The sequence below is a fragment of the Aythya ferina genome, assembly GCF_964211825.1.
Source record: "Aythya ferina genome assembly, chromosome: 6".
Lineage (NCBI taxonomy): Eukaryota > Metazoa > Chordata > Aves > Anseriformes > Anatidae > Aythya > Aythya ferina.
Window position 1 is genome coordinate 19,530,014 of NC_140303.1, and position 20,988 is coordinate 19,551,001.

General features: G+C 37.1%; 1 long non-coding RNA gene across 1 annotated transcript; it reads left to right on the plus strand.

Annotated features, from left to right (window-relative positions):
• The first annotated feature begins 192 nt into the window (after positions 1-192).
• On the plus strand, positions 193-14,054 carry LOC311439186. Its single transcript, XR_014694577.1, has 3 exons — positions 193-311; positions 870-981; positions 13,743-14,054. It is a non-coding gene; the product is annotated as an uncharacterized lncRNA (long non-coding RNA).
• The last annotated feature ends 6,934 nt before the right edge of the window (positions 14,055-20,988 follow it).

Below are 20,988 nucleotides of genomic sequence, written 5' to 3' on the forward strand. Positions count from 1 at the left end.
TATTTGAGGTCACTCCCTGGAACCTGATGCACTGAAGTTTTGTACTGGTTCCACGGAGATGGAGGTAAAACCTGGTCTTGGGAGGAGCTGTCTTAGAGGGTAAGTGCTGCCACCTGACTTCAGACACAGCACTTTTCCATTTACACCTTGAGATAAGTGAAGGAGTAACAGGGAGTTTTTCCTGCTTGGTATGTGCAGTGTTGAGTTGACAGAAGATGTGTACTTTTCAGGAGTTTTGGGAAGTGCTTTTAAATGTTTCTAACATGCCTGGAAGAGTCTGAAAGCATTTTATTTATTGAGGACTAAGATTGGTAAGGGTGTTTTTTGTTGTTTAATTCCACAAGTTATCCTATATTCTTTTCGCTGAAGCTAGCTGTATAATTAAGAGAAACTTACCCTAACATTATATTTTAAAGGAATACTAAAGGAAAAGATGCTACTGCTGTAACACAGGAAATCAACATAGGGCTATTATTAACATCATGTAGTACTCCTGCAACCCACAAAGGTTAAAAAAAAAAAAAAAAAAAAAAAAAAAGATTAAAAAAAATGGACTTCAAACAATGATTAAAGGAGAGCACTGAACTGATAAAGCAACCAAGTGATTTTTTTCCTCTTTAATTTGGCTGCTTATGTGAGAAACCTCTTAAATACTAGTGTTAATCTCACTCTCTTTTCACTAGCTGTAGGCTGATGCATTCATTATTAAGCAAAAGCTATCCCTTTAGCAGTGCTGTGGCAAGTGCCCCTATTAATTGAAAAGTGCCCTTTGGGACTCGCTCTCAGTACAACACCAACTGGTTGCCCCCGGTAAAAAGGAGAGCTCCAGGGTTTGACATTGCCTTTAATTAAGTGTAAAAACATTTCAGGAAGGTGGTGATAAGTGGCCAAAAGCAACTACATCCTGGGCTTCATCACTGAGCTAGATATGCCCATACACGTTGAAAGGCCTTCTTGTGCATTCAAGAAGAGCAGTGTAAGGTAAGATGCTGGGTCTTTTGAAGTGTTCATCTTTTGTCTTCATAGTAGCATATCTAATGCACAAGTTGTAATACTGGCTTAGGATACAGTTGCTTCTATGAAGTTCAATACTTCTTGGATGTTCTGCCTTACAGTAATAACTTCAGATGGGAACTACGTTGTACCAGCAACTGTAGAATCTGTGATGCATCTCCTGTGTCTCAGCAGTTTTCACAAACTTAATAAAACCTGGCACTGATTACAAGGATAGAAAGCTCTGAGCCTAGAAGGTGTGGTTCCTAATTAGAATATGCCCATTCTTTCCTCAAATAAGAGGATATGGCTTTCAGTTTGTCACATATGTACCCTTTGGTTGTGTTTCTTTGGTTGCCTCTGCAGTTTGGTATGTGCACACTGGCATCATGTAGTGCCTGGTGAAGACCCTGACAGTCCATGTTGGAAAGCAGTAAAGTGTACAGGGAGTTGTAGCTTAAAAACTAAGTTTGGAAAAAGTATGGTGTAAAACACTGAAATGCCCATTTTATTGGTAACCATGGGTAATATCAGTCCAAGGTTTGTCAGTGCATGGACACAGCCCCTAAGGCTTGTGGGAAGGTGGAAAGGGTACTTGAAACCTCTTCTTCAAGAATAGGAAGATGTTACCAGTTTGATGAACACTGGCTATGGAAAGGTGTATTACACACGATGAAACTCCTATGTAGATATCTATACTCTATGTATTTAGTGTTTGCCTATAGCACTTAGCTGTTCACATACTCCTGAAGTTAGTGTATACAGCTGGAAGCTGGTGATGTACATATGGTAAACTTCACTCTTTCTCAGCCTGTGCCATGTAGTAGAACCTTATATTGTAACATTTCATGATGCTTTCTTACATACACCTTGTGTGACTCCCTAATATCACTGGATGGATGGTTCCAAGGAACTATGATGAAGGTTCGGTGTCACTTTTATCCTTGCCATTTGTTGTGTGAGCAATTGTCAGTCTGCATGATGTTCACCTGAACTGAATAAGGAATCATTGTCATCAGGATTTTAGAGCATTACAACTTATTACTGCTAATATATTCATACTGTAAATCTGATCCTTTTTGGATGTGTCCTATATAATAGAATCTTTCACTACGTTATTTCACACAACTTCTAAGCAGAACCCCAATCCTACTGGGTGGATGTTTCCTAAAGAACTGGGGCAAGTGCTTATAAAGGAAAGATTGCCTTAGGAGTTTTATAGAGTTACTGATGGCTGTTGTTAATGTGTTCAGCTTCAAAATTGCCTTTACACTATATATGTGGATAGGCTAATAAAAGGGAGATCAAATCTGAATTAATTTTTGAACACTTCAGAAATGTCATTCTCAGAAAATGTGGAGTACTTCTGTCTAAGCAAACGTTTGGAAAGACTTAAACTCTTTAAAGTACTGCTGGAGCATCAATTATTTAAGCTGCAAGATACTTCTGAAGTATGTGTTCATGAGGATTATTTTTCTCAGTTTATGCGTGAGAGTACAATGAAAAAACAAAGAGACTTATTGAGGAGAATACAATAAGCACATAGCAAAAGCTCCAATTTAACCTCAAGACTTCCTATTCCTGGCACTTCCTGCTCTTCTTGCAAATCTTTTGGCTCAAACTGTACATATATCTAACACCTTTGGAATCTGCATGGTTTCTGACCTGGAAAAATTGAAAAGTGATGAACAAAAATTTCTGTTTACTTATGGAAATTTTTTTTCAATGAGTCATTTGCATTGTTGCTGAGATTACCATCAAACTGAGAATGGAGTATGTCACATGCAACTGTATTAACTGTGAGACCATGCTCTTCAATAATTTTGTAGAAAACTTAATCCAGGTTTTGTAGGGAATCAGATATTCTCTAAATGTTGTCTACTGCACAGTTCAGCAGAGATCATAGAATCATAGAATATCCTGAGTTGGAAGGGACCCTTAAGGATCATCAAGTCCAACTCTTGACACCGCACAGGTCTACCCAAAAGTTCAGACCATGTGACTAAGTGCACAGTCCAACCTCTTCTTAAATTCAGACAGGCTCGATGCAGTGACCACTTCCCTGGGGAGCCTGTTCCAGTGTGCAACCACCCTCTCTGTGAAGAACCCCCTCCTGATGTCAAGCCTGATGTCAAGCCTAAATTTCCCCTGCCTTAGCTTAACCCTGTTCCCGCGGGTCATGTCACTGGTGTTAATGGAGAAAAGGTCTCCTGCCTCTCGACACCCCTTTACAAGGAAGTTGTAGACTGTGATGTCCTAGGTCATGCCTGTAAGAATTCATGTATATATAACTTAATTTTTTTTAAAAAAAAAAAGATGGACTCAAACAATATTTCACATTTTTTTTCTCTCTTAAATTAAGCAGCAAAGGGACTGCTTGAGCCAGATGTTTCTCTGATCAAAACATATACTATAAGATTTAAAAAAAAAAAAAAAAAAAAAAAAAAGGTGCTATAAGTGAGACTATTTCTGCACATAGTAGAGAAATAGATTTATCATGTACAAATCTCTTTCCCGATTTCCATGTGTTTTTTTTAGCTTCTGAGCTAAAATATTGACCAGACTGAACATGAGGCATGCGCTCTTGGTCAGGCTTCTAGATCCAAGGAGGAATGGAACAGTTGAAAGTCTAGAATGACAATTAGATGCTTTACCCCTTCCCACTCAGCAAAAGCTACTTGTGTTTTGTAGAATATGCTGCATGGGCTGCAGCAGATCTGGAGACAGTGGAAGCTTAAAATAAAGGGACTATGGATGTCTGTGCCCTATCTTTTACCAGGTGAGCTGCTCTGCCAGGGTTAACTTCAAGCTTTTAAAATGGATGAGGACAACGCACCTCAAAGCTGTAGAATAAAGGGGGTGGCTGAATTGTAGGGTTTTTTTTTTTTTTTTGGTGGTGGTGTGGTGGTTTTTTTTTTTTTTTTGGTTGTTGTTTGTTTTTTTTGTTTGTTTGCTTTGTTTTTTGTTTGTTTGTTTTGTGTGTGTTTTGTTTTTTGTTTGTTTGTTTGTTTGTTTTTAGGTGATGGAGCCTAGTTGTTAATAAATGTCCAGCTACCAATATAACTCACAGGAGCCTTAGAGAGGGGTGACTGCAAATGCAGGTACCCATCAGTCTGGTCTCACAGGCTTACTGGAAGAGCTTGGTCCCATCCTCAAGATAACTGTACGCTAAGGTGATACCATTCCTTAGGAAAATTTATTTTTCAGGCAAAGATCCCTTTTAGGTCTGCCACTCTGGTTTGGTTTTGTTTCTTTTTCACCCAAGGCCATTTTCAGCCCAACCATAGCAACTCCAAAGTAAGCTGCTTGAAAAATAGATGATGGCAAATGTTCTCCTGGATAACCTTGGTCAGAGATACAAATTGGCAGTGCTGTTCTTGTTGGCAGGACTTCCAGTTGGTGCTAGCTATCACTGGGAATTTTCCTCTCTGCTGTGCTCCAGTGTTACATTCTGTGCAGTGGTAGGGCTATCAGTCGCAATTCTATTTCCATTTCTCCCCAGCATGAGAGAAACAACCAGAATCCTAGCTTGCAATCTGTCTCACTAATGCTTAAGCTGGTGTTCACAGCCCTAAGGGCTTGTAGGTGATTTAATTACATTCATTTCATAATTTCAAGTGATGGTATTTTGTAAACATTTTTAATGCATCATCATTAATATGCTAAGGAAAGAAATCTATTTCTGCCAGGAAAGAGGAAATAAATCTTCACTATCTCTTTGGTCCACTAGTTTACATTTAGAATAGAACACCTTTTCTGAAAAGCTGTTGGAGACATATGCTCCCATTATTATCTCACAGTGATTTATCACTAACTCTAAAATAAACATTATATCCAAGTTACCTGCTTGCTACTGCCCTTCCTATGCTGTTTCAGAATATCTTAAAGGACCAGCATATGTACACTGATGTGGGTTTCTTGTGTTTTTTCCTTTATTTTTGGTCTGCACTCGATTTTTGTATTGCTGCTACTCTTTTTTCAGCAAATTGTATGAAGTAAGACAGAGGGAAACAAAATTGCTGACTGCAATCCTAGGTAGAGAAGGTGAAGTGCTGCATAGAAAACGCTTCTGAAATGTCCTGATTAGAAGGATGTTGAGCCAAAAAACTTTCATGCTGCAGGGGAAAGGAAAAACTCACTGAAATATAAGGTGTACTATGCTGTTAAGGCTGAGAGGATCTTGTTGTCTGCGTATTTGGAGCTGGGTGAGTTGGTGTAGCTCTCAATAGCTTGGAACAGGCACAGACTATGGTGTAAATCATAATTCTGCTGTAAACTGCCCAGAATCTCTGTTTGCGATCTGGGGCATCTACTTCTCAGCCATTTGTGCAAGTAGTGAATAGCACTGTTTCCAGTGGAGGTGAGAAGGCAGCATTTTCTTGTAGCTGGAAGAGTTTTTTTGAGGTTAAGGAAGACAGAGCAACAGAAAGTGCGAGGTTGGAGAACTTATACAATTGTATGGTTACATTTTAAAAGGAGATGACCTCTTGAGTACTCCCTGAAGAATGAATCTTTTTTTTAATTTTGTTTTTACAAGTTCCAAATAGCAAATCTTCTAGTTCTTGCACCCTGTCCACAATTAGAGCTCAGCTGAGGAATTTGGTCACAATATGCATCATTGTTCCAACCTGAACAATGAGAGGAAGGAGGCAGAAAGGTCACTACTCAGCCCTTCGTTACTGTCCTGTTAGCTCCTTTGTTTCTGGTGATCACTACTGCAGTAAAATTTGTTAACAGCTATATGAGAGAAGCTAGCCAAGCCAAGGCATCTCTGCTCTTTCACTAAAACCTTCATCCAATGTCAGTAACTTTCCCTTTAAGCCTGTTTGTTAAATGTCTTAGGCAGTGGATTAATCCTGAACATTTAAGATAAGTGTCTTCCTTTTGGAAAGGCTGACTTAGAATCACAAATATTTGTCTCTGCATTAAACTACTAAATTGTGTTATGTTCTGTGCCTCCTGTGGTTATTTGGAGATTGTGCAGTAGCAAAACTGTAAATTCTGATTGAAATATATCATCAGGTATAAAATGTTCATTGACTACAATGGAGACTATTGCTTTAGAACTATGGAGTAGCACTTCTTGGTCTTATAACATAAAGAATTTTTATTTTTTTTTTAACCTTGTCTATAAACTGATGTATACGTGAATTCAAAGTGAATTAATGAAGAATTGCTTAGATATTTGCAAAATACAGTGTCATGAATGTTATGTGGTCCGAGAACAATGTTGTGTCTCATTCATGGAAGTAAGCCTTGTATTGCGCATATATATTTTTTTCTTCAATTTTTTTATTTTTTCAACATTTCTTTAGTTATTTTATCTGTTAACTGCTTAATATAAAATACAGACACCCAGTACAGAATACAGCAATAGTTTTTCCTGGCAAAAACACATGTATCCTGCTAGAGGAGATGAGCTGAGGTTAAAAATAGTTAGCATGTGGCAGTGCAAGATGGGGGTTTGTGGCTCTAAGATCCACTCTAATTATTCACTAGGCCAGTATGCTTCTGTCATCTTCACCAATTTAGAATATCACTTGAAAAAACAAGTGACCCTCACTATCATACATAATGTGGCAGCTTAATTGGCAAGAAGGGGTGAAAAGTAGGCTAGGAAAACCCTTTGAGACTGATGGAGCATATTTCAGTGGCTTCATCAAGGTAATGTTCCCCAGGTGATTGGAGGCAGCAAATATTTCATGAGGAAAAATATAAAGGTGCTTCAACTACAGAATCCAAAACAAATTATTACAAACATGGTTTTTAAGAGTTTTTCATATGCCAAGTATCTGTGGGGGGATGATTAATTTTAATAACAATAATTATGGTGTTAGAGTACCTAAAATTGCTACCTAAAATACTTGCTTGCAGTGGGAGTTAACTAAAATAGGCTTCCAGTTGTAAAACACATTTGATCTCATCAAAGGAGAGAGGTATTCAATATGCATTTTCTTGTACATGTTAGCACATAGCATGCATGCTGTTTTGCACATGTGCCTAAACCAGAAACAATACTGACGTACCTTTAATTTCATGGTCACAGAGCCTATTGAGATCCATCTGGCTCATAAAAGCTCTCACTTTTTCAACATTCAATTTACAGTTAGATTCTATATACACTTTTAAGTGGAAAACAATGTAGTTGTTGTAGGAAGAATTTAAACTAAAAAGTATCTCAAATTGAAGGAAGACATCTTTATTTTCTGTTATGTCTGGCTTTCTGGATAGCATACTAAAACTATGTAGAAAGGAGCTTCTAGAGTTTCTGGGACAAGTATTTTAATTCTGTAATGTAAAAGCACTAAAATGAAGAACACTTAAGTAGTCAATGCTTTACTCTAAATCAGGTGTCCTTGTGTATGCTCTAAGCAGAGGCAGTTCAGTAGTTGAATGGGCATGGCCAGAGTATTGTTTGTTTTTTATGATAGGACTATGAAAATCTGAACAAAGATAATGTCTATGTTACTGGGGAAAAAAAAAAAAAAAAAAAAAAAAAAGAGGAATTTGATCACACATCCATGGAGGGGAAAAAAATAAAAATAGAAGTTTTAGCTGATATTTATGATTAGTGGGCTCTGTCCTGATGTATCTGAAATGTTTATGCCTTCTATGACTGGTTGTCATATTTTTCTTTCTTTCTGGCCAAAGCTTTAGGTATTTAGGAGTGTCATTACAGCAGGCCATGCAAAATCAGAGGTCTCTTACTAGAGTTTGTCTTCCTAGAGTTTGTTCTTCTAATAGTTTTCAATACTGATAATTTTTTTCCTGAATCCAATAAATAAAAAGTACGAGGGAATGTTTCAATTACAGAGGTCTGTCAGATTCCACAAAGAACTGAACATTTCTTAAACTGACTGCTGTGCTATATGTTAATTACTTATCACCAGAGAATGAAAGGCTCCATTAGCATCATCTCATGTGCACCTGCCTGCTAAAGGAATATGTATGCACAGGTTCTTGAGTCTAACCATCTTATTTGCAATCTGTTACTGAGCTGGAATTTAGTTAAACATTTTGAAGATGTACAAAATAGCTTGTAGACGAGGCGCTGGTTCTTAAGTAATTGGCAGCAGCTCTAGCTCATTAGAATAGCCTCTCGTCTGACATGCCAAATGTGCCCTGTGTTGAGCTGTTCAATAATCAACAACCAATCGTTTCTCTTCTCACATCACTCAGCATGACAAATCAGTGATATTAACCACATGGGTTAAGGCCAATGCCAGTCATTGTTTACATCTCAGGTTAGCCAATTCTCTTTCAATCAATACAATGTCTCTAAAAATACAATACGAATAGACTGGTGTTGTAGTCTTCATAAAAATCATATGACTTCCCCGCATCTTAAATAGAAAATGCAAATGGTGATATGAAAGCAGTTATGTTTAACTTGAAGAACGGTGGGGGAGAGATTGGATTGTTGAAAGGAACCAGTTTTCTGGTACCCCACTTACAGGAGATGCCAAAGCCTAGAGTTTCAGAGTGTGTGGTTAAGAGGCACATGTGGAGGAAGTCCCCTAGCTTTTATCACACAGACTCAGCTTGTTGTTCACTAAGTGACTGGTGTTAAATAGCACAATGCTCAAAGAACTGTTCTGCATCTGTTGCTTCCCACTGGTGAGCACTGATTTTAATCTGCTGTTGTGTATCTCCTATTCAGTTAGGTTCCTGTCAACCTCACAGCCTTCTCTGGTCTTTAATAAGCTGCATAATTTAGTCATTTTATCGCCTCAGTGTTTGCCTGTGCTCAACATACTGGGAAGTATGGTAGGTGACACAATAGTCTTCAGGCAGTACTATATGCTGCCTTGCTGTGCCACCATTAGCTGTGAGAACAAACATCCGCTTGCTCCTACACACAGCACACTCCTTGTTGTTTTTCAGTTTTGATGTAGAACAACTGTGCTTTTTCATTTTTCCACTTCCTAACTTCAGCAAAAGCATATTGTAAAAATGCAGCAATGAATCAGAGAGAAATATTTATCAGAGGCCACTCAAATCCAGCATTCTCCTTATCTTATTGCTACTTTTGTAAGCAGTTCTGATGGAAATCCAGAAAGAACTGTAACCATCACAAACTTAAAATGCTTGCTGGTGATATGCCTGTATATGTTAAGCATACCAAACGCTGCTGATTCTGTTTGGAGAGAGCTGTAGGCTGAGTGGAGCAAGGTGATGCACTCTGAAGATGGTTGGAAGGACTTGAGTCACAATTTTGAAGAGGGAGGGTGGAGGGAAAAAATAAGGAAAAGTAGCTGGTAATGTTAGGAATTACTTGATTGCTCTGTTCCTAAGCAATGTGTAAGACCTGACAAAGAGGTGGTTCTCTTGTTCTATGTGGGACTACCTGGTCGATCAGCAGGAGCCCCTCATTGAAGCAGGATCAGCAGGATGATCAGCAGGAGCCCCTCATTGAAGCTCAGGGTCCCTTTTTTCCCTCTTCTCTCCCTTTCTCCCTCTGTGTTTTGTATAGGCATAGGAACTTCATTTCAGATGTTTTGGTAGTGTCATGCTTTGTCTGAATTTTGACTTTATCTCCTGCTTCATTTGTGGTATGAAAAGGTTTTGTTACGCTAGTTTTGGTCACTTTTTTTTTTTTTTTTTTTTTTAATACAGAAGATGGTAAACATCTACACACTATATTCAAATTGTATATATTTCTATAGTGTAGACACTAGATAAATTAAGGGACAGAATACAGGACACTCACAAAATTTAGTAAATATGCTTAATGTCAGTCATTAAATATATATTTATCCAGACTCCCTCTGGTCTGTCTAGGCATAGCTCGAGGCTGTCTCGTGCAGTACACACCGTACTGCTCTAGGCCAACACAGTGGGGGTGAAGTTATTCACTTATTATGGGAATTGCAAAATATAGCTATCCTGACCATCTCAGTATATATTTTCCTGTGCCTTGGCAGGCTTGGTCATTTAAATGTCTAACCATTTTTTTTTCTCTTAATGGCTCATTTTATATACAGTACATCATTGTGCCACTGACCTTTTCTGTTCTGACTTGCGCTGATGACATCACAAAAATGACAAGATTACCAGTAGTGATGGAAATAGGCACTTATTATTGTACAAATTAGCAAAGAGCTGGCAGCAACTGGAACAACATGATAGGCAACTGTCTGCTCTAGTACACACGAGGAGACTGCGTCCCAGCCATTGAAAATTGGCGATCAGAATTCAGTGACAAAAGGCTGTTTGCCCAAGAGCCAGCCACCTTCGCTGTGGAAGCATCTAGGTGAAAATGTCTGATTATCATCATTAAAACATGGAGTTAAAGCTATTAAATAGCCAATATTTACCAAATTCAGTAGATAAACAGCCTGTTTGTGACAAATACCTCCTGTTTTAAATGTGAAGTTTATTCATGTTTTCTAGATTGAACTTCAGTCCTGACTTCTGTGTGGAACCTTTCCACTCATTTTAATTCCTTTATTTAATTTTTATATTTATAGTAGGTTCTGACATGCTCTAACTGTATTTCATAATGGTTTTAAAATTCTAATAAGATTATAGTAGTTTTTCACTTTTAATTGAAATACATTGGTATTCCTGAGACTTTAATGTTGACTTGCTATAGTAATTTTATTAGGCCTGTAGCAGAGTTTTAGTATATACACACACTCCTTTTTAAAGTTAAGCATATTCTTAGTACCATACTGAATTGGGGGTTTGGATTCATAACTATCCTGCTTTACTAGCAGAGAGCTGTACAGTGACTAAAATAGTTAAATGGATGTCAGGTTAGAGATATGAAAGCTCACAGAAATGAGTAACTGTGTAATCATGCTCTGTGGTGAGAATGAAAAAGATAAAGTTGCTACTCATATAACTATTTCTACAAAATATATACCTGTGATGGTATCTGTGACTACCTTTCTGTCAAGTTGACATGCCCATTTCTATCCACTTTTTTGATCCTAATGGAGTGGATGGAACATAGTAACCTTAAACGTCACTCAGAAATATACGGACTTAGTGATGGCCTTCATACCAGTGTGCCATGCCATGTTTCTCCTACTGCTTCTGGGATTCTGAAGATACCAGAAGTATCTATCAGTATCTACAGTCACCCTGCCTGGGTTGGTATCTCCTTGAGAGATGCCTTTGTACAGCTGCTCAAATGAATGTATTATATGTCAATGACATATGCAAGAAGGAAGAAAGCAAGGGGTTTTTGGAGAGACCAGCTTTAATGTAGACAGATTCATCTTTTCCCTAGTCAGTGAAAATGGAGAGTTATCTTCCATGTTTAGTTCCTATTTCTCAAGCTGTTAAGTGAATATTTCAGGAGTCTCAATTCTCCCTGAGTTGTCCATTATTTTTTTCTTACCCTTCAGATAAAAATTTGCTAACTGTGACTATGCAAGAGACAATGAATTATTTTTTTTAATACAGAAGATGGTAAACATCTTGTTAGTCTTATTGCTAACAAGACTGGTAAGACCAAACAGGGAATTGCTATGAATCATCAGAGTACTATAGCTAAATGCAAGGTGTAATCCCCAAATTTCTGAAAGCTAATAACTTCCAGAATATGAGTCCAGTCTCCATACCTGTCTTCCTGAAATCAGTCAGAGTTGCTCTCAGTTAAAGTACTTAAAATAGCATGTGTGGAAATATTTTAATGCTAAGTACTTCAGCCTTTCATTCTATATCTAACAAGAGATATTTGTTTGTGGCTGTGTTTCTCCAACATGCTCTATCTAGACAGCCTGAACAGGCTCGTTTCTCAGGCTAGCACTAGGCTTGGAGATCCCTCATTGTATTTATGTCTTGTGAAAATCCTATTGCACTGTCAGCACTTAACACCATATAATAACTCTGAAGCCAGGCACTCCCATCATGGGCCAGAAGTCACCTCTATTGATTTCAAATACAGTGCTTTTATCTTCACTCCATTCAGGAAAGAGTGTGGTTGGGTCACCCTCACTATGTATATCATTTGAGTTATACAGGGAAAGTAACATGTTGGAGAAAACTCTTGTACATAGGGAACATTGCTTTATATTCTTTGAGCAGTGTGCATAAAAATAAGAATGTTTTTCCCTTTGAAAATGAAATAATAGTTCCATTGAAATGATAGACATATTGGCACTACCTTAAATGTGGGTGGGAGATGATAAATTTTCCTACTCAATTTGTAAGGGGATTGAGCAGCTGGTTAATAGATACTAGCTTTCATTAATGGCAACTAGTTAATAATTAAGTCTTAACCCCAAATAAACCATATGCAAAGTAAGCAAACAAGTTCAGTGATGAAGACAGTCTTTAACAAGTCTAGTTTGACCAGGTAGAGTTAGCAACAGATTCCACGCATTGAGGCTATTGAGGAGAGCAGGTATTTGACATTGCACCTAGCTTGCTTGTCAACCAATCTGCCTGAAGTACTTGACTAGATTAAAGAGGGGAGGTGTTATTAAAATAAATTAATAAAAACAAAAGGAAAGACATCAATGTAGCAGTAGAACCTTAAGTCACAGGCGGGCATTAGGCATGGCTGCTCATATCAGGACCCAGATGCCAAACTAGAAGATACGCAGTGATTCCCAAAGCAGCATCTGGCTTTTTGGCAGCCTATGCACTTGGGCATCAATGACTACGGATTTGCTTCTTAGTCTTCCAAACTGTTGGACAGCGGTGGCCCTTGGCAAAACCGTAGAACCCTTTCCTCCATAGCATGTTTCACATAGCATTTTCCTTTTCCTAAATAAACTCCTCACTGCCACATATGCAAAAAATAACACTGCCTAGTCCGTTAATACAAAAAAATAATTCAATGTTGTAAAAAGGAGGACCTTTTTATAGCTTGCTTCTGTCCTGTCTCTGTGTGCATGTTGCAGATCAGCCACTGATCATGACTGTTTAGAATGACTTGGGAAATATCCAGTGCGAGTATGCCCTGCCTGTAAATGAGAAAAGGGCTCAAAGTGCATACATATTCTTACATTTACTTAATGGATTTAAGCTAGTAGTATGTCAAAGGAAAATATGTTATGCTGATATATAATGAAGCTTTCTCCTAAAGCAAGTTACAGTAAAGGAGGGAATCACTATATTTTCATTCTATACCTTTCACCAAAGGCTTTTACAATGATATTAAATATTAACTCTGTATAGGTTTAATCCCAAGCCACAGCAGCAGCCTTAAGGTTAATAGTCCTTTTAATTAAAGGATAAGTCAGTTATTGAACACAGAAGCTAATCACGAAAGGATTACCACTGAAAATGAACATAGTCTGTGCAATTAGTCTGATAATTAAGACTTAAGTACTGGACAGAGATCAAAGTGCTTGTAATCTGCAATAAAGTTCCTAGAGTTGTAAGGATTTTCAAAATGTTAGCTTGTACTTTATTGCACCTTCCATTTATTGTGTACCCATGATAGCAGCAAACACATTTTCCCAATGGATATCAGCATGTATAACTGCAACAGCTGTTACTACATAAGCCTGGTGTTTCTCACAATATGATTACTCTGTCAACGACTACCATAAAAGGTGGCATCTGTATTCATCAAACAGAGTTATCAATAAATGTAAAGCCATACAACAATTAGAGATCTCCAAGGAAGAACAAATCCAACCCCCCCCCCCAAAAAAAAAAAATGTCAACTACACTATTTAATTACTAAGATTGTTAATCAATAAAACGCCTTCATAACTTTTAATTAAATTTTTATTTGAACTGGATGTTTAGAGAATCTGATTCTTTGTTTTCGTTTCATTTAACAGTTGTGCTACTAAAGTACTGGTGGCATCTGCGAGCAACCGGCCTCGGGGGGACACTCCACGTCTGTAATTGCATTTTGTCACCTACAGAGGGTGTTAAGAATCTTGTTAAAAATAAAGGAAATAGTTAAGAGACATCTCACTGTAGCCATTATTATAGTGCAAATTACCAGGTAGAGCAATCCAGAAGCTGTCAGGAAAGGTTAGTAAGAAAGAGTGTCAGGAAATCAACCATTCAGCAATTCATCATGGCCTAACGCTAGCTCTAAAATGAAAGCTTTAAAACAGCATTGTTTTATGAAGTAAGGGACATTATTTTTTTTTTTTTTTCTTTACAGCAGTGAATAAAGATAACAAGGAGAGTGGTTCTCTTATGAAAGATATAAAGACATAATGATGAAAAATGACGATTATTTTATCACACAAATTTGCAGGCAAGGTAAAAATGAGAGAGGTTGTTACAACTGAAGGAGGCCATTGCTGTATATTATGTCTCCTTTATTTTTATTTTAATTTTCTAATATGAACCTGATTTTGCAGCCTTTGTTAAGGCAAAAACTGGCAGGCTTTCCAGGTCACTAGTCTGGTCTCTGAAGGCTCTGTAAGACGTCACAAAAACAGAATAAATTTGCTTTTCAGAAAATTTTAAAAGCATAGTATTGATACTGTTTGTAACAAAGATTACCTTTGTTAGGGGTTACTGGAAGAGTTTGCTAGCACTTGTCTCACTAACAAATAAATGTCATCTCCCTCTTCCTTTGACTTCAGGACCTAGCTAGTCAGTAAACATCTTTTGATGTTGACTATTGAAGATGTGGACTGTTCCACCACAGCTTCCTGCACACCCCTCAACATGGGCAGAGTGACTAATCCCCAGTGTGAGTACTCATGTATCTTCTGATTGTAGCTGGAGGCACTAACTCCTGTTGTGTGTTGGAGGAGATAGTGCCAGTAAAGCTGGAAATCAGAAAATGAATCCATGTTTCTCATCAGAAAAAGAAAAAAAAAAAAAAAAAAAAAAAACAAAAAAAAAAAAAAGAAGAAGGAAAAAAAAAGGCTACCTAGATGTTGTTTCTACCTCTCCCCAAAGCTTCCATGACTCCAGTAGGAGTGTGATGTTAGCATTCATTTAATAGCCATACCTAAAGCTTCCTTTTGCTAAGAGAAAAAGCAGAGAGGTATATTCAGTGACCTGGTCACTTGCCAGCATTCACATAGCTCTACAATAACTTTTTAATATGTAACTGTAGAAGCAGAAATCCTGCAGATGATCAAAAATGTCCTTGTTTTCCATATGAAAATGTCACAAGAACCACCAGCAGAAAGGCATTACATTGGACTTCAACAGTAAGTGATTTATTTTAATTTATTAATTTAAGACAATTGTCTCAGATTGAGGGCATCCTGTAACTTTGAGTGGTAGATGGAAGGTGCATGAAGATGATAAACAAAAATACTAACAAGCAACAGATGGTCTGAGATGGCATGTTGAGGCACTATGCACTGGACTGAAGCCTCTGAAAGCTTTTGGTGTGCTGCATTGTCCTATGCAAAATGATGTGGAAGAATAATGTAATTATCACTTAAGTTTTTTAAATGGAGATGATTGCCTGATGTTTAAATGGCATAAGATTTAATTACAAGCACAAACTCACAGCAAGTTTGCACTGATGAAAAAGGGTTGTGTTTATATGCTGCCTTAATGCATTACCAAGAGCTAGTATTCATTTGTAATGCTAGTGATATTCACTGAAGACTTGTCAGAATCGAGCACTCACTTCTCATAGATATAAAAATATCCTTAAGAACAGATAATAGCATCAATCACTTTTAGTATTTGGATGTCAGACATGTATGAAAACCCTGCTAACTACCTTCAATAAAGAATTTTTTAAATTACTCCTCAAAATATATATACATGTATTTTAATTCACAGGAGGACAGATTAAAAGAATGCTCTTTCCATGACACATTGGATGAGAATCTGTCTTGTTGCAATGCTAAAAATTCTCAATCCATCAATTAAATGCAGATTCAGGGCACCATCTCATATTTCCTTGTCAAATAAATTATGTCTTACATCAAAGACCACACAGAGTCCTGCTCAACAAAACAGGGGTATGTCTGAGCATATCATAAATGTGAAATATGAAAGAGAACAAAATGAGACAGCCAATAAAATGTAAGATTTGTTAGATAGCATATACCTTAGAAAATACTATTACCAGCGCTCAGAATTTGATTAAAGTAGTATTTTTAATATCACTAATTTTCCCCACAGACTGAACTTTTTACAACACACAACAGCAAAAATCTGTGAGAAATTACAAGAAGAAAAGTAGCAGATTAAATGATTTTAAAATGGATACATTTCTATTGTATCATTAAGGAAAAAAAAAAAAAAAGACAAAAAAAAGGATTTCTCTTTTTTTCTCTCTCCATCTCTTTTCAACAAAATGTGGAGTTGGAAAAGGATGTATATTGTCAAATGACAAATTTTGAAGATGATATAAAATTTTGCAGGGTAGTCAAAACTAAAGCCATAAGTAGAAATTGCCTATGACTTTCATAATAACTGTCTGGGCAATAAAATTGTAGCTGAAATTCGCATTGCTAGGTGCAAAATAACACGGTAAAAAAGTTTATGGAGAAATCAGCTCTAAGCAAGCTACTGCCACTCAAGAAAGAGAACTCACTGGGTAGCTTTATTAAAACGTGAACTTGGTATTTCTCAGCTTCCATAAAGTAAATGCTGTCAAGAATAATTCCAAAAGAAATTTCAAACAAAACAGCAAACTGATTAGATGTGCCCATAATTTGAATGCAGCTTATTGTTCTGGTACAACAGAAAATTACACCAGAATTACAAGGTAATGGAAGTACAGTGGGATGATCAGACACAGGGCAGTTTCATGCAAATAACTGACTAGATGGGGACTTCTACACTTTTTAATTCTTTATAAAAGTGTTTTGTGTTTTTTTTTAAAGGTACCTTAAAAGATGGCTGAAGAAAGTCTACAAGTATTCATATATTTTTATAAATATATTCATATATATTCTAAAAATATATTACAAAGGAAGTATGGTTTGTTCATATTGCTCATAACAGGAAGACTAGGCAGCCTATATTGAAACAGGGAGATGGCCCATTTGAAATAGGCAATAAAAACAAGTTGAATTGTGAATTCCTTACCATGGCATGTTGCACAGTCCAAAAGATTAAACAGACTCAAAAAGGGGTTAGACAATTTGCAAAAGAGAAATCCACTGGAGTCTAGGAAATATGATGACCTAGATGCATTTGCCAGGTCATACATCTAGATGGGCCTGCCGTGTGACAGATCACAAATATCTCCTGTAAACAGCCAGAGCAGTAGAATTTGTGGTGAAACTTTGGTGTGATCCAAGAGGATCCTACTTTTATTCTGACGGACCAGTTGCAGATTGACCAAGCTGTCAAAGGGTCAACATAAAACCAGTTAAATTAATCACATAATTCTAAAATATTGTTATACATGGCTGTTTTCATATATCTGTATGTGTGTATGTATATAAAGAAACTTTTCTCAACCTAAGTTTCACTGACAACCCTGATCTCCAATGACTTTTCAAGGAACAAAGCCCTGAGCTCTAATCAAAATAAAAATGCATTGATACCACATATTTTGCTTCCATAATGAATGTTGCTCATTTATTCTCCATTTATTAGGAGGTCAGCGTATCAAAGCAGCTTTCACAGATGAAAACTGTCCAAATAACAACCAGCTAGGAGGTGACATTTTTAAGGTATGTAAGCAATTAGTTTCGGGCTGTTGTCATTGTTTTTAAATGGACTAGGCAAAATGGTGCACTTTATGGACATTGTCTCCTGCCAATAGACTTTCATGTTGATGCGAAGAATTTGTCAGTGTGTACCTTGTTTTCTGATTTAAAAAGAAGTTTTACTGGCTATAACTGACCCGATGCTTCATTAAGAACAAAAAATAAACATCCTCAAAATCTTTTGTTAATCGTGATATGGATAGATAGTCCCTAGCTCATTCTCTAGGAGCTCACCCTTAACAATGATCACAAGCTTCTATTAATCCTACAGCAACCTTCCATTGATCTGGTATTACCTGTATTGGATGAAACGGATAGTAGAAATTCACCTCACAATCTATGCATCAAGTTTCTAAGTTTTTGGAAAGCTATTTTGTTTCTTTAGACAAATATTAGGCATGATATAAAATCTTCAGATAAAGATGCATCTACCATGTGGAAATAGCTGTAGTAGATAAGTACCCTTTGCACTTTGTTCTTGCTCTAAATGTGTCTCCCTGTCTTTTTTCCAATCATTATATCTTGCTATGGATATTTCACCAGCTTAACTGTTTTATAAGTAGCAAATCTCTCCAACTGTAGGTAACTATGGATCATGACCAAACTATCTCTTATCTAACTGCAGTTAAAATAAATAGATTGAACTTATTCCAAATTGCTATGGAAATGAGTTTCCCACTTCTTTTTTTTTTTTTTTTTTTTTTTTTCCTCAGCGGTTTTTTGATATGTCAACGCATTTCCAAAGCACAGGTATATCCCATGCGGAATGCCCTATCTCAGAAACAGACTTCATGCCATGTATATGTTCACTATTATAGTGAACTTCCACATTTTTCTCTGTATTTCCATCTACACCCTGAAGAATTACATTAGGTCTGTTTTTGGAGATCTGAGAGATCCTTTCTGGATCCTTTCTGCTGGTCTGCAGTCATATCTTCCAAATCTTTGTAGCCCCCACTTTCCAGGATGCAGTTCTCCACCCTTCTAACAACTGGTGCAGTAGCGGTGTATTAGCCATGTCTCTTTACTATTTCCTTTGTTTCTTTTCCCCATTAATCCATATATCAACGTAGATATTGGAGGGATGGGGGGTGACATACAACCTTTCTGCAAATAAAAATAAATCAATATGTGATATTTGCACTCACTAATTGAAACATGATCAGAATTTCTATCTACCTCCATCAGTACAGCAATATCTTTCAGATAAGAAGGAGGCATGATATAAAATATATATATACATTATGAGATGAAAAAAAAATAATTCAGTTCTTAATTACAGTGTGAACTTTTTCTGCAGTTGACAATTTTCCTCCCAAGAGAAATAGCTAGCATATGACATGCTGTGCCTAGCTAGATGAGCAAACACAGCATACATATATTCACAAACATGGGAGAAGCATATGAATTGTAATAATTACAGTGGCAGTGGGAATATAAAGGGGATGGCAGTTCATGACATGGATTCATTAATCAAAACTGGCTGAGCTCACATCCATGTGAACTTGCAAAATACAGGCCTCTTCTGGCCATCTGATTTTGCTATAAGCTTCATGTAAGAAATGGGTGAACTGTTTTCCCCAATCTGATACCAGACATCAGCGATAGGATTTTAATACCTTTTAATAAGGCTGTTATTAAATTTACAACAGTAATACCAAAATATTGATGAGGACGAATGAATGAAACAGATAAATGCTTCAGCAAAGTATGCTATGTCAATCTGGTATTTTCAATCATATCAAAGAAATTCAAAATCTTTTGCCTTGAAAGGCAGTAATACGCTCTCACATGTGACAGAGGTGAAAGCAGCAGGGTGCGTGGTTACATAACTTCCAATTTAGTTTACGGTATAACCCACATGTACTATTTTAGGAGCTGGCTGCCTGCAGGTCAGTCAGCTGCAGCCTGTTACAGGCCAGAGAGAGATACTATGCTCTCTTAGAGGCTTTATTTCTGTTCCTATGCTTTATCTCTAACCTGGAGTTAAAGTCGCTGTGCTGATAGAGAAAGCCATTTTTTCTTCTGTGGGGAAAAATATGACTGAAAACATGACAACTTCATTGTGATTTGGTGAAAGCCCTATCTCATCAGCTGCAAGAGAAGCTAAACTTATAAAGAACTTTTACATAAAAGGAACTTTCCTCCAGCTGTATAAAGTATTATTGTAGATAACATCCCCTGTGTTCAGCAGCTTCTAGTAAAGACCTGACAGTGTTTTCTTTCTCTGCCCATTTTCACAAATTGAAACACACAGGTAATCTATTTTACATGTTCACTATTCTTCAGGGAAGATGAAAAGCTGAAAGCAGTGGCAAAACTCTTGACCATTCAGGGGGCACCACATTTCAGCCATCACTCCTGTGTGGACACAAACATACCCCACCCATGGATCCACCAAAGACTTTAGTACATTTTGTCATGAGAGACTGTAATGCTCAGGAGGACATTTTCCTCTATTCCTTCATTTTAAAAGTGAATTGTAACCGTCACCCCCCAACTAGGTTTGTAAATATATGTTTGTGAAATAGCATGGAACCGTTTAAAATAATTCAGTGTGTCCTATTTGGTTTCTGGGAGAGCAGTTTCCCTGCTTTTAATGCTGTAGTCACTGCCTGTAGGATTGCTGGTATGGCTGCACCTTCCTGTCTGCCATTTTGTGACACAGCTGCACAGACTGGTGCTTGGCACCACCCACCAAAATGGCCGGGCCTATGCAGAATTCACCTCAGTTGCAAAGAATAAACTGCTCTACATTTCCCATTCCTAATTAGATTATCTGTGCACAGTGTGCTGGACTTTTATTTTTTCCCATTCCTACTAGTAACATTTCCCATAAATAAATAAATAAATAAATAAATAAAAATAAAATTAAAAAAAAAATACAAAAAAAAATATTTAAAAAATCTTTTGTCAAGAAAAGTCAATTAATCTGCAAAATAATTCAGAGTAGATTCCCTCTGAATACCCAGTGGGCTTCAAGCAGCTAATCTGTGTAATCTACAGTGGGACATCTCTTTCTGTCAGCATAGTGGCTTTTCTGTAGTGGCACTACCACAGTTTTCTTTGTTACTGTTGAGTTGCTGTAATGTGGGGCAGGAAGGTACAGGGGCTCACATCTGTCCATAATGGATGCATTTTCACAGTGCGATAGCCTCACATAAAATACTCTTCTCAGAGGAGGAATCTCAGTTTCTGCTGTCTTCCAAGTATAAACTGAAAACTGTCTCTGAGGTTTTTATATCTCATAGAAAAGGGAGGTTGATAAAAGAGACAAAAACAAGAAAATCTCAGGTTTGTTTGTAAAACCTCTCTCTGTTTTGGATTTTTTTTTTTTTTTTTTTTTTTTTTTTTTTTTTGAGGATTTCCTCATCTAAAAATTTTACATTATCATCCAAACCAAAGTAGATCCTTAAATTGCTTTTGA